A 15,413-nucleotide genomic window follows, 5' to 3' on the forward strand; every position below is an offset into this window, starting at 1 on the left:
ATGTTGTGCTAATTTCTGCTGTACAGCAAAGTGATTCAGTTATACATGTATATACATTTTAAAAATATTCTTTTCCATTATGGTTTATCTCAGGATATTGAATATAGTTCCCTGTGCTACACAGTAAAACCTTGTTGTTATCCATTACATATGTAATAGATTGCATCTGCTAACCCCAAACTCCCAGGCCATCCCTCCCCCACGGCAACCACAAGTCTGTCCTCTGTGTGAGTCTATTTCTGTTTCGTAGATAGGTTCATTTGTGTCATACTTTAGATTCCACATATAAGTAATATCATATGGTATTTGTCTTTCTCTTTCTGACTTACTTCACTTAGTATGATCATCTCTAGTTCCATCCATGTTGCTGCAAATGGCATTATATCATTCTTTTTTATGGCTGAGTAGTATTCCATTGTATATACATGCCACATCTTCTTTATCCATTCAACTGTCAATGGACATTTAGGTTGTTTCCATATTTCGGCTGTTGTCAATAGTGCTGCTATGAATATAGGGTTGCATGTATCTTTTCTAATTATAGTTTTGTCTGGACATATGCCCAGGAGTGGGATTGCTAGATCATATGGTAATTCTGTTTTTAGTTTTTTGAGGAACTGTTTTCCATAGTGGCTGCACCAACTTGCATTCTCACAAAGAGTGTAAGAGGGCTCCCTTTTCTCCACACCCTCTCCAGCATTTGTTATTTGTAGACTTTTTTTAATGATGGCCATTCTGACCATTGTGAGGTGATACCTCATTGTAGTTTTGATTTGCATTTCTCTTATAATTAGCAATGTTGAGCATCTTTTCATGTGCCTGTTGACCATCTGTGTGTCTTCTTTAGAGAAATGTCTCTTTAGATCTTCTGTGCATTTTTTGATTGGGTTCTTTTTTTTAATTGTGTGAGCTGTTTGTATATTTTGGAAATTAAGCCCTTGCTGGTCACATCAGTTGCAAATATTTTCTCCCATTCTGTAGGTTGTCTTTTCATTTTGTTTATGGTTTCCTTTGCTGTGCAAAAGCATGTGAGTTTGATTAGGTCCCATGTATTTATTTTTGTTTTTATTTCTTTTGCCTTGGGAGACTGGCCTAAGAAAACATTGGTACGATTTATGTCAGAGAATGTTTTGCCTATGATCTCTTCTAGGAGTTTTAAGGTATCATGTCTTATGTTTAAGTCTTTAAGCCATTTTGAGTTTACTTTTGTGTATGGTGAGAGAGTGTGTTCTCACTTCATGGATTTACCTGGAGCTGTCCAGCTTTCCCAGCACCACTTGCTGAAGAGACTTTTTCCCATCATATATCTTGCCTCGTTTGTTGAAAATTAATTGATCATAGGTGTGTGGGTTTATTTCTGGGCTCTCTATTCTGTTCCAGTGATCTATACATCTGTCTTTACGCCAATACCAGGATGTTTTGATTACTGTAGCCTTGTAGTATTGTCTGAAGTCTGGCAGGTTATGCTTTGTGCTTTGTTCTTTTTCCTCAGGATTACTTTGGCAATTCTGGGTCTTTTATGGTTCCATATAAATTTTAGTATTATTTGTTCTAGTTCTATGAAAAATGTCATGGGGAATTTGATAGGGATCGCAGTAAATCTGTAGATTGCTTTGGGTAGTATGGCCATTTTAACAATATTAGTTCTTTACATTCTTTTCTTTTGACTTATAATTTCTCCAAAGAAAATTAACTGTAGTCTTTAAAACAGTATCTTCTGTCTAGTTTAAGAACAAAACACTCTCAAAATGCAATTGGGGACATAATATCTTGAACTTTAAGTTTAATTAAGATTGCTCAGATGTTAATATATTGTTTTAATTCTACCAAATATATAAATGATAAATTTTACATCACTCAACCAATGAAATAAGGTCACTTATCTATTTTTAATATTTCTTAAGTGTCCTCTTTTCTGTCAATCTTTTACACTTTTTTAAAAGCACTAAAAATGTAACTGAAAACCAGTTAATCATAAAACATAAGTCTTCACAGTCGATGGGGGAAAAAAGCCTCCTAAATGAACAATATCCAATCTTTTATACTGTTTATATAAATAAGTTTGATCATTACCTAAAATGAAATGATTCATCACCTATAAAGTAAAAACTGGGAATAGAATTTATACTGAACTCTATTCAACTCCAGCAATAAAGAATATTTATTGATGAATACATTAACTAATTGAAAGAATCCCACACATTACATTGATATGCACTTCTAAAAATGTTTCCTTTTTATATTAAATAACTATTTATAAAATTGTAAATATACTTGTTATTTTGATTAGCAGTGTACCTGTTACAGTTGTTATGGTACTTCAATCCAGAATTTTAAATGTTGAAATCCCAAAAACCCAGGGAATTTTTTTAATGGTAATAATTTTTAATTCATTTAATTTCAGAGAATCATACAGGTTAACCAGTAAAAAACTTTCAAGCATAAAATATATTGAATTATAGTAAAATTATCTGAGAGAAGTGGGTTAAAAATACACGTTCAAGGGAAAAAGGAACAACGTAACATTTCTGCTCTCATAGAAGAACTTGTCTGTTTTGATGGATATTTGCATATCTAATTGTTATCATATTTAGACACTTTTAAAGTAAAAGTCTTAAAGTAAAAGCTTTGTTTTTAAATTTCATTATACGCAATAGGCCAAAATTATATTATTTAAATTCAAGAGAGAAAATTTTAAATGTTACCTTAAAAATGTACAAGGGAAGTACATATTGTCCAAAATTCTTTTAGGGGACAGAAAGCGTGCACACTATTGACAGAGAAGATGGACATAATAACATTTGACCTGTTTTCTTCAAATGGCTTCACCAGTGACCTAATGTATGAAATGCAAAATACTATGATGACTGTGATATCCATATTATTTTAAGTTTTTGAATTTTAATTGGTGGTGTCATATTTTAAATGATATTGAGCAACACTAACTGCAGAGGTAATCAATCAAGGGATTGTAGACGGCAATGACCAAAACTTGACACAACTCTATTTTACATTTGAGTAGGTTTTATGCCAGATCTTACTAGACCAAACTGCTTTCATTTTAGGAAACATTTCATTCACATTTTTTCTCAGGGAAACTTGGGTTTAATTACCCCTTGTTTCTTTTTCTGCTAGACTGCGTACCAAGTTTATGTATCTTGAGCTTAAGGTATATATTAAAAATTAAGGTATTCGACTGTATGAAATTTAAAGTCCTTTTTAGACTTAGTGTTTTATGATTCAAGAAATGTAAACTTTAATGTTAAATAAATGAGAATGAAGAAAGCTTTATTTTGAATGAAAATACAGTTTCTCCAAGTCCCAGCTTAGTTATTCACTCGCAACAGATTTAATTACGTGAACATTTGTTTCTTGTGCACCAAAAAGTATGCCACATGACAGCAGGTAGCATATCAGGTACCAAATAGTACCTAGATATATGAGTAAAATATTATAAAATATTTACACACCAGTGGATTTTTATTTACACCCATTCTTTTAAATCATTCACTTCACAATTGGGGTTTAATTTTTATTCTTTATCAATACAGCCAGCCATATGTTCATTTTTTTCATTTTACTGAATTATTACTGACTGACTATAATTCTACCATTAACATCCTTTCAAAGAATCCAAGATCTTAATCACTGCTATGTTAAGCTCTCATTAATTTTAATTTCGGTTTTTAAATTACAGTACAATCTACATGATCACTTTTTTCAGATATGTGTGACTGGTATTGGGTTTCATTCCCCTTCTTCAACAAACTACAAAACAAAATGGTACAGCAATATCCCTGCAAACATGTATTTTTCCTTAGTCATTCTGCAATTCTCAATCTAGTCAATGTCAGAGTATTTAATATGACCCATTTTTCATAGAGAATGGTAGTCCCATTTACGGTACTGAGATTGATAGCATACCATGCTATCAATCCCCAAAGCTCTGATGCAGGCCATGGACCTCTACCAGAAGATTCCTTTCTGGGCTATCAATCTCACTGCTCCCCACTGTCTCTGAGCCCTAAATCAGACTGCTTGATACCTCTCCGGTTTTGTATTCCTGCATCAGCAGACTGCCTAAGCACAGCCATCACTCACTAGCACTGTTAACTGCACTTGCTACAAACACCAGATCACTTCCCTCAGCCTAAGGCCAAGTGCAAAATCCCTGCTACATGACAGCACTTATGAATTCCTCCACTAGAAGAAACCATTTTGTCTCCTGGATTTTGAACACTTGGAAATATAATGTGATCGTTATTTTATTATTTATTTTGGTAATGGGAATTTTGAACATGACAGGTAGTCAGTGCTGAAGCAAGGATACTTTGAAAAGCAAAGTGTAAAAAGACTCCATCAGTAAATCTGCACTTTCTTATTCTATCTAGAAGTATTTTGGCCTAGAACTGCTAAGATTTTGTTCAGTAAAATTTATAAAGCCAATTTCATCATTCTTTTTACATGTGTCTACTCAAAGCCAGTGAAATCCTACTGAGGGTCTGCTGTAGGTGAAACAATTTTATAGACAGTGGCTAAACCAGTCAAGGGAGCTCTCCCTGCTGAGATGCCTGAAAGCATATTTAATCCCATCCATTTTCCCGTCTTCACAAATCAGTTTTTGCATCAGTTCAACTGAGAGTCATTTCTGCCAAAGCAAGTCACATGGCCATGCCTCACTTCAAAGTGCAGTCCCTCCATGTTCATGGAAGGAGAAGAGAACTGGAAGACAAAGATGACCAGACAGGCAGTAGTGAGAATTACCTCTAATAAATGCCAAGCAACTAGTACTACTCCTGCATATAGACACTGTTCAATAAATGATGACTTTTTATTAGAGTACGGTTTTTTTCCAGTCAGTTGGCTTCAGTATTTGAAATTAACCCAATTGCTAGTCTTTGAAAAAATTATGTTCCCATAATAATTAGGATCTACTAGTAGACAGGTAGAAGGATTCTCTATGACTGAAGGAAGGAAATACATATTTTTTGCACATTAGACAGTGCTCTGTCTCCCAGTAAAAGTGATTATCACAGTCTGTTCCTTCCACATCAGGACTATATTCCAACAATCTGAGAAGCATCAGACTCTTACTTTACTGGTCCAGTTGTTTGAGGTATCTAATTATAGCTCATATCATTGTCAGATGCACATACATAAAATCTACACCATATTACTTCTACTCTAAAGAAAGCCAGTCTTTTTCACTTTATGAAAGAAGCTATATCTAAAGAGGTATAGCACAAGCTGATTCATGCTACTAGGAATCGTTCCTGCATTTATCCCAATGACTCTTATGTGTGTGTATGAGATCTAGTTAGATTTCATATGTCCTTATTTTATGGAAAATAATGGTCCTTGAACCCCTAGCACCTTGAAAACTACCCAAATTTTTAAAAGGAAAAGAGTTATTCTCTACTTTTCCTTATCATATCCTCTTTGTTTCAAATAAAAGAATGGCACTCTTTTTCTTTCTGAACTTTTCCTCTTTCCCACTTATCTGTCCTGGGTTCTATTTATTTAGAACTTGTTTTCTCTGTATGAAAACTAGGTACTTAACCCATAACAAGAATCATAATTCTACCTAGTTATTATATATTTGCCTTTATTGGGGCTGTTGTAGAAAACTTCTCCTCATTACATGCATGTGGGCTGTATGTACTCAACTAGAGTTAGGAATCCAAGTTTCTGCTTTAGGTGTGTCACCAAAATGGTTATAACCTTGACAGCTCATAACTCCTGGACCTCAATTTTCCATTCAGAGAAAAAAAGGATGAGCAAGCCCCATGCTACCATCATAACTTTATACATGTGCTCCCTCTGTGAATTGCTCCCTAACTTCTCCCCATCCCCTAGCCACATATTTATGGCTCATTTCTATTATTTGAAGCTCTATTTCTGGTATTACTTCCTAAAAGAAGTTTCCCTACTCTCAATCCAGAAAGGATTATATGATACTTCCCGGGCCTCACAAAATAACTACATGGCTCCATCGTTGTACTTAAAACATTGTTAGTTTTATATGCATGTATTTATATATCCCTCTTACTCCACTAACATATATACTCCTAAAGAGACAAGTCAATGTCTAATTCACCTTTGAGGTGCTTGGAAACAGGCACTAAATAAATATATGTGAGATAGATGCATGGATGGATGGATGGATGGATGGAAGGAAGGAAGGAAGAATGAATGAATGAATGAATAAATAAATAAATAAATAAAGTAGATGATACTCCCAAATTCCTTCTAGCTCAAAATTCATATTACTCCAAAAAATATATTGGGTTGGGCAAAAAGTTTGCTTGGTTAATGAATATGTTGTTCAATAAAGTTCTTGGTGAAAATGAAAAATGTGTCTTATTTTTACTTAAAACCGAACGAACTTTTTGGCCAACCCCATAAATGCACGACAGAGATATTTGCGAAATTGGCAGCATTTTGAATCACTGCGGCTAGGAAGCTACTTCCGCTCCTTCAGCCTCTGCTTTCTATGTTCTCGTGATGACCTTTCTCTTCATTCTCTATAGTAAATTTATAATTTACAATAAAATTAATTGAAGTGTTGGTTAAATGTCTGGTTTCTCTTTCATGCTCCCTAGCATTTGATCAAGGGATCTCTGCTCATTTCATCTTTGGAGAGGGACTTTCTGGTCACCAGTCAGACAACAACTGCTAGTACTTCTCTGTCGGAAGGCAGGACCGTTGGTAGGTAGGACAAAGGCTGAGAGTTGGGACTGATGAAGAGCATTGATCCAGTGGCCATGAGAGGATTCCATGAGGACTCTAAAATTTTATGATTGCTCTCATAGCTAGACACAAGGGGAAAGAGTGTGGTAGACACAGAGTGCCTAACCCCTGCTCAAGAATAAATTCATCCTCCTATCCATAAATGTCTCCTCTAGGCAAACAGGCTGATTGATCATTGGCAATATAAATCTCATACTTTGTTTTCTTACCTCTCATGCTGATTTCTTTGCCTTTTCACTCATTTCAGTTCCACCTTTCTCCATGGCAGAAATCCAGAGATCTCCCCCATCCGTCATCCAAGACGCCTCCCTTTTCTGAATTCGGCATATATATTCTTCCATTTGGTACTCAAACTTGAGCTGTTTTAGGAAAGCATGTAATTTTTAATATTTAAAATTTTTAATTCATGTTTTTTCTTGAACTTTGTGTGTGTTTATGCCTAGCCTCTTCAACTACAGTGTAACCTCTTGGAGGGAAGTGACTATATCTTATACCTCTTTGAATAACCCTAGCAAGGCACTCAATAACTATTTAATCATTGACTATAGATCAATTATTTCAGCCACTAGGACAAGAAAATCCATCTTGTTTTCTCAGTGATCCAAGTTTATAAAGTGTGTATGTTATATCTATAGCATATTTTAAAGCCTTTTGAAAAATTTTCACATTTATGAGCTAATTTTTTTTCCAGAACCTTTCTGTGAGTTATATAGTACAGAGAAAAGGAGTACTTTTTAGATGAAGAATTTACACCCTAAGAATTAAGATTCTAGCAGTAATAAGAGCATCAAGGCTAGACTTAGTTCTCCTAACTACTAGTATTTCATTGCTTTTTCTGGCAAAACACATCAAATTCAGGTTCCAAAAATATAGTTCCTTGCACACACCTCTACTACTGATAAAAGGGGACTGGACTGTTAGCCAGGGACATAGAAGAGTTCTAGAACTTCATAACCTTCTTTGTGCCAAATTATTAGAAATTCACCTCCAAAGAAAGAAAGAAATGCTAATTCTGAAAGCATTCTCGTAAATCTTCAGTAGCATTATAGAAAGGCTTAGCGTACTTGTTTGCTGAGAAGCAGGAGGAAAATAATCATATAAGCTCCAGAGTACATAGCCTCATATTTGGCTCTGGAATATATAGAACAGATTAGAAAACACGAATTCAATTTTATCTCTACCTCTGTAAGATTAAAGCAAAAAACAAATCCAAACCCCAAAGATTTTTTTTTTAATACAACAAAGGCTTCTTAACTGCCTGAACCATATAGATTGGATTTGCTTAGTGAAAATATGTATTCATCTATCAGATATGCAGTCATTCTTTTATCCTGATAGAAATGATTATTCATGCAAAATACATTGATTCTACTTTAATTGTCTACCGGCTGTGACTATAAAGCAACTATGTGAGACTTACAATTGAATCTTTACCACAGGTGGAAATGAGGATATAAACCTCTAAAATACAGTTCATTTGGGTCATCGCTTAAGAGCTCATATCCTGTCCAGTACTTCAGAGTAAATTATATTATGTTTATGATGCTATTAATCACATCATATCTTCTATACATCCAAAAGAAAAATATCATTTCTCTTTATATTTTTTACTCAATGAAAATTGCTCAATTATTCTCTATATTGAAGAAAAATGACAGAAAGAAGTTAATTGCTTACCTACATGGTACTTTATTTCTGAAGCCAAAACATTAACATATGCAACAACAATAAAAGTGGAGAAGAGTAAATTATATAAAATAAAACTATGCTTTGATTTATGGACTGTAAAACAAACAAAGCCTGACTTTAAAAGCTGTTAATATGTATAAATTAAAGTACAGAAGGTCATAATATGTATAAATTAAAGTACAGAAAGGTCACAAAAATAAGGAATGTATTTCTTTAAAGAAAAAAATGAAACAAAGAATCTTCATCACATACAAGACAGTTGTATGACATTTATTATGGCAAGGCATTTTTTAAAATGTATTATGAGTTGAAATTTTGAAATTCAGCCAAAGAATTACAGAAAATTGATGTTAAATTAACAGTCAACAATCTCTGTTTTCAAAAATATTTTCATATTGGTAAAGTTTTTGTTTACTTTGATTATCAAGATCTATATTTTATATATATACATATTTATAGGTTTTTTCGTTTCCTGGCAAGTGAATGAGTCAAAATTTAGCTTGAAAAGGTGAAGCTTACACAGTCTTATTGTACCTTTATATTTAGTGAATGAAGAAGATCTCAAATGTTTTTAAGTAATTCCTGTATATTAACTTGCCTTCTGTTAATTAAATATTAACTTTTTAAAGAATTTAAATTGAACTAAATCTCACTGTACACACTCTATGCTCATGGCATATGCACGCACATAGCTTCACTTTCCCAGTGAAGACACTCACTTCACAGGCTTTCATTGTGGAAAAATACTGAATTTTGGGTCCAATATTCTGGATTTTGGTTTGGCTATCTACCAAGTAAAACCTTATCTTGGGACAAATCAATCAATTGTTCTTTATTTGTGGAATGGGGAAAATTAATAGCTTCCCTTTTTAACCCAGGAATTGTGAGGATCATATGAAATTTTATGACAAACAATATAAATGTAAGAGGTTATCACTTAAAAAATATAAAGTCTATTCATCTATTTACCATTTCAAAATACTTAAAAAAATTTTTTTTATTGGAGTATAGTTGGTTTACAGTGTTGTGTTAGTTTCAGGTGTATAGCAAAGTGAATCAGTTACACATATACATGTATCTACTCTTTTTTAGATTCCTTTCCCATATAGGTCATTATAGAGTATTGAGTAGAGTTCCCTGTGCTATACAATAGGTTCTTATGGTTATCTATTTTATATATAGCAGTGTTAAAATACACTTATTAAAAGCTTACAATGAATTGACAAACCAAAATTCTCCCTGTCTTCAGAAGAGACAAATGTCAGGGTTTCAGGAAATCTCTCCTTTGTCTGGACACAGGCTATGCTGGCAGCATTTATCTCCCAACACACACTTTAGCTAAGGTTACTGTGTTGTTTCTGTGTGATTCCCTCTTTTACAGGAATCATTTATTTTAGTTTTGACAGTTCAACTATAAGCTTCTAGGGGTGATGACTGTATACTGTTTGCCCCTCAGTAGCTGCTGGAGTGGACACATACCAGGAGCACGTTCTTTCTTGTTTGGTGATTGCAAGTGGCTGAGAAACTCGCTTGTGAAATGTGTCCAGATGGATGGAAGTAATATACTCTGTTCCCAGCCTGTCTGTGTGCACATTTGATATGCAAATCAAATAATGAGTGCTGCCTCGGCCACTGGCCACCTGATTGGCTATGGGACAGACAAATGGATCTGATTAACATCCGTAGAGATTCACAAAGGCCTGCTATTAATAAAATGTGGTGTTTCCAGGTGAGTGCCCCTGAACATGTTCTGTGTATCTTGCTGTTCTTATAAAAATGTGTGCTAAAATGTATTTTTAAATACTATAATGTAATCACTTAACAGATTAAAATGAGTCATATTCTTTGGAAAACATTTGATATTTCAGAAATAGATGCATTCTTTAGCATCTAAAAGGTTTCCAATGATTTCATAGAATTAATTCCAGGACAGTGATTTAAAAGGTTAGAGACTATGGGTGGATAGAGGTGAGTTAACCAAGTTGACAAGTGGTCACTGCAGTTGAATCCCAGCGATGTGTGTTTAGGCTAAGGGTTGGCAATAGGAGGTAGAGAGGCAGAGGCAGAATGGGGAGAGGAGAATGTGGAAGCTAAAGGAGAAAAGGATAAGAATATAATAGAAAAAAGAAAGAAGTGAATTCAGAAAAGACAAGGAAGAAGAGATCACTGCAAAAGAAAACAGAAAGAAAAATAGTGAAAGAAGCTACCATCTGAGTAACTACTTTTTCCCAGCATTATCCAGGAAAATCTTTTTCCATGGTTCAGATAGGTTTCTTCCACATCTACCTTCTTCTCAAAAGGTTATCCATCTTTTCCTCAAGATGAGAAATCTATCTGTATATGAGTGTACATTCCAAAGTTGCTTTGTTTGACTAAGTTTGATTTTCCTTTGTGCGTTAGAAGCTATAGTGCAGTGAATCGCTTCCCTGTACATCAAAAAGCAGTCTCTGTCACCATAAGCACACACATGGAATTGATTATGCTCCTTCGGGTGGCTATCTACATGGGTTTTGAACACTGGTACTCCAGGTGGCAGCCCCTCTTTCTTACTGTTGATGAGGACATAAGAAGAGGAGTGTATCTAGTGAACAGTGGGATTATAGCATGAACACCTGTAATGAATTTCATTTTATTTCTGTTCCTCCAGCATTTTATGACTTCCAATGGGACTGTGAGTACTTCTTTCTGATCATATAAATATTTGGGGAAGGGGGCCTTGGGCTTCCTGGAAGGCACTATACACTTCCACATATAATGAAACTTATACAATAAAAAGGATTGAATTGCTGAAGAGTAATGTGGACCATGGGAAAAATGTACATTCCCAATGTTCTGTGGCAAGGTTATATTTTTAAGATATTAACTCTAAGTAGCTTCCCCCGCTCCTACAGTTGGCTAAAAGGAGAAAGAAAAAACAGAATATTGCTTAATTTTCTCTTTGGTTTCCAAAAGAATGTGGCAGTTAAAGGGACTATGCCCAGGGTCTCTGAATTGAGCTTTAAAGTTGAAGGAGAGCTTGAGGACTGAGGAACATGAAGAGGGAGAGATGAAGGGATTTCATCTGGTGAATAGGAAATGTCCAAGCGAATGTGTACGAAAACAGACGTAAGTGGGTGATTTGGCTACTCCCTCTGTGCATGAGGGTCCTGAGAACCAGAGTGACAACTCAGTAAAGAGGCAGTTCAAGAGGTATTGTTCCTGCCAATGGAAGCTGAGTTCCTGTGCACAGCTGTCTTGGTTTCCATGCAAGAGCACCGGCCGTTCTTCCCATAGCAGTCCAGAACAGAACTCTCCTGTTAGCCTCCAGGGAGCTACCCAATACAAGTGGTGACCATCACTTGGGACAATCAGTGATCAAGGCTCCTAGGATTCCATTTGACTTCTTGTAGATGACCTTTCCCCAACAGCGAGATACACATCTGAATAAACTCTTACACACACATACAATGTCCCATAAGAGCAATGAGCACAAGAATAGCTGAGCTAAGGCTGAGGACCTTTAATTAGTTTGGTGGGAGAAAGTCCCTTCCATCTGAATTTGGGGATGGGTGGTAAACAGAACCAACTTCCAACTCCCCTATTCTAATCCAGAACAGTGGTTCAACACTTATCCAGGACACTACAACTTTTGGACTAAGTTTTCCTAATTCAACAGAGGTATTTAACACTTGGGTAACTCATTGAGTTCAAGTCAGTGGAAGATAGAAGGGACATGGAGATCCTAGTAATTCATTTAATATCCTTTAAATATAAGTAATGAATTTTGCATACTCATTCATACACTTAACCACTTGGAACACAGACACGCATACATATACACACTCACATACGTGCACATCCCACTGGCCCAGGCAGTCATGCCTTCCTGGTTACACTGACAGTCTAGCCCTCTATTCAGTACTGTGGGGTCAAACTAATGCCTGGAAGAAAGGAGACATGGATCCCCATGGACAGATAATTAATTAATCCAATTAGTATTTATTGAGTCTACAATATGCAAGTTCCTGTACTGGCTTTGGGGGCTGACACATTGATGGATTAGAGGCAACCCTTGTTTTTTAAGAAACTTAGAATCCAGTAAGAGCGTAGAGTAAAGCACAGCACTGTACCTGACCTAGTGGCTAATTTGCATATATGAATGGATAAATGAGACATAAACATATACAAAAATGTAATAGGATGAATTATTAAAATGTAAACAAAAGCTGTGATAAGGGAAATTATTTAAAAAATAGGATTCTCTAACCATACACAGGAAAACGAGGGTACCATTTATGCTGTCTTAATCCTCATCACGTGAGGAGAAATAAAGAGCTTTTAAAATTCAAGTCTGTTTAGGGAAGAATTAGGACAAGATAGAGCAGAAAGCTTTGAGAAAGAGGGGTCCAAAGGCATGGAGAGGGGTATATGTATTGAAAGTTCCCTAAGCCTGAAGAGAGAGATCTGTATTGGAATAGTTTCTGCAACTGGAGAATTGACTAGGTGGGTGATTTCTTCACCATGCACGTAGAGGCTGTTAGTGAGTACAAGGGCCTTAAAACCAGTGGCTAAGATCTCTGCAAATGAGTAGATGGCCAGAGGACTGGAACTTCCTCAGGGGCATCTCTGAATCTGTCCCAAGCAGCATGGGCAGTGGATGATCCACATTAAGGGCTGCACTGGGTAACACAGAGAGCAGTGGTAAGGATGCCTCCACCGTGAACTGAAGATCTGGCTACTTCCTGATTTTCTAGCACTGTAAAAGGCCCCAAATTCTCAGTGGCATGGTGGGTTTCCTGAGTTAAGGAGCACCTTGCCAATCCAGTATGCTACAGAAGAGGTTCCTCCTTTGGTCTTCAGGTAGACTGCATGAAGTTCCTTCCTGTCCCATTGAAGTGGGGAGGGATACCCGAAACTCGACTAAATTTGAACATCCCCCCAAGCAGATAGCTGGGGGTTCAGAAGAGACTTATATGATGTAGAAATTTTTTTAATGTGATAGATCTTATTATTAATGTTGAGTTTATAACTAAGTTCTACCACAAACTAAAAGATAAGGCATGTGTGATAAAGGCCATAAGCTTAATTCAAAATGTTAGGATAATTTAGTCTCAATGAAAATACAAAGTAGGGCAGATGGTTAAATTGGGAATTGGGGATTAACAGATGCACACTACTGTATATAAAATTGATAAACAAGGACCTACTATATAGTTAGCATAGGGAACTATAGTCAACATCGTATAATAACCTATAATGGAAAAGAATCTGAAAAAGAATATATATGTATGTGTGTGTGTGTGTGTGTGTGTGTGTGTGTGTATATATATAACTGAATCACTTTGCTGTACACCTGAAACATTGTAAATGAACTATACTTCAATTTAAGAAAATACAAAATAAAAGATTCTTTACATCCTCCACAGACTAAATATCTGATAAAGGTTAAACTAAGTCGATATATAGGGTAATTTCTACAAAAACTAACAATTACTATTCACTGTTCTATCTGAAGCCATTCAAGTCTCTTCTCTATGAAGAAGAAAACTAGCAAAAAAGAAGATGGAATCTTACAATAATAAGTCCCCAAGCTACAATTTAGCACCAATTTAGCAATTCCGTTAGAGAGCATCCAGCTCATTAAAAACAGCATGCTAACCTGTCTATAAATTGCTTCACTATAATCAAATATTGGCAAAATAACTAGACAGGAAATATAGTGCCTGTCTGAAGTATAGGCAATTAATTGTAAAATAGCCAGTTTTTCTAACATGTCATGCATTTTACCATACACTAATGTTCCTTAAGTTGAATTGAAAAAAATTGTTTTTGACTTTTTAACTTGTATTTTCTTTTTTTTCAAATACATTCAGAAGTTAGCTATCTCCACAAATGTGGAATCAGTCCATATAAAAACTGAACTTTTTCAATTATGCAAACAAATTTGGAATTATAGGAGGACAACCTTTGAGGTATTAGCCAGAGCCCTAGATGGCTGTTCCCTTCTATAATCCCAAGCCAGGGAGGAGCCTTTCTGCAGACAGCCCAGAGCCTGACATAGGAATCTATTCTCAGTATCTCTGATTGGGCGAGATATTCCTTAACTCAGGACATGGCCCCTTTCACTGCTGAGCATACGTTGCATTATGTTAGAAAGCTCTTTTTTATTGGATTGAAACCTAGGTGAATATAATTTTTGCCCCTTCATCCTAGTTTTGCCTTTCAGTCAAACAAAACTACTGCCTCTTCTACCCCAGAGCATCATGAGCATTTGAAGACTGCCCCATACCTTTGATTGATCCTATCGCCTCAGGTCCTTCAGCCACTTCCCAGGAGGACATGGTTTCTAGCTCCCTTCACTCTTGAAGCATGAATAACTTTAGAGATATGCTTACGGGTTAAAATTTAAAATTTCATGTTTTTATGTCATTAAAGGAAAAACCAAGGTTATGGAAGCATTTTGGCTGTATCCAAATTGAACTGTTGACTTGAATATTTGGGGAAAACTCTCCTCTTTTTAGATAAAAGGGCATCCATTTACCTGAAAGAAGATTCTTAAAATGTGCTAGTAGTCAGTAATGGGCTCTTGTATGTGCTGAAAGTGTTTGTGAGCAGGCTTATTTTCTAAAATTGAGAATTATCTATGAAAACAGAAATTTTCACTGTAAACATCTAACGAATCAGCTGATTTACCTAGAATGTTAAATTCATTCAACAGGTATTTATTGACTGTGAACAGGTCATCGTGCTAGACATTGTGACAGTGAACAAGCACAGCCTCAGGCCTTGACCTTGCAGAAAGGAACCACTGATTGAGTAGTCACACACAGTATCAACTGTGGTAGGTGTTATGAAGAAAATCCACTAAGAGCCGAGAGACAACAGAGGAGGGACATCTAGTCCAACTTGGGGGCTCAAGGAAGCTCTGAGTCAACTCAGTCTGCTGTAACAAAATGCCCATAGTCTGGGTGGCTTAAAGAGCAGACATTTATTTC

The sequence above is a fragment of the Lagenorhynchus albirostris genome, chromosome 6 (genome assembly GCF_949774975.1).
Source record: "Lagenorhynchus albirostris chromosome 6, mLagAlb1.1, whole genome shotgun sequence".
Taxonomy (NCBI): Eukaryota; Metazoa; Chordata; class Mammalia; order Artiodactyla; family Delphinidae; genus Lagenorhynchus; species Lagenorhynchus albirostris.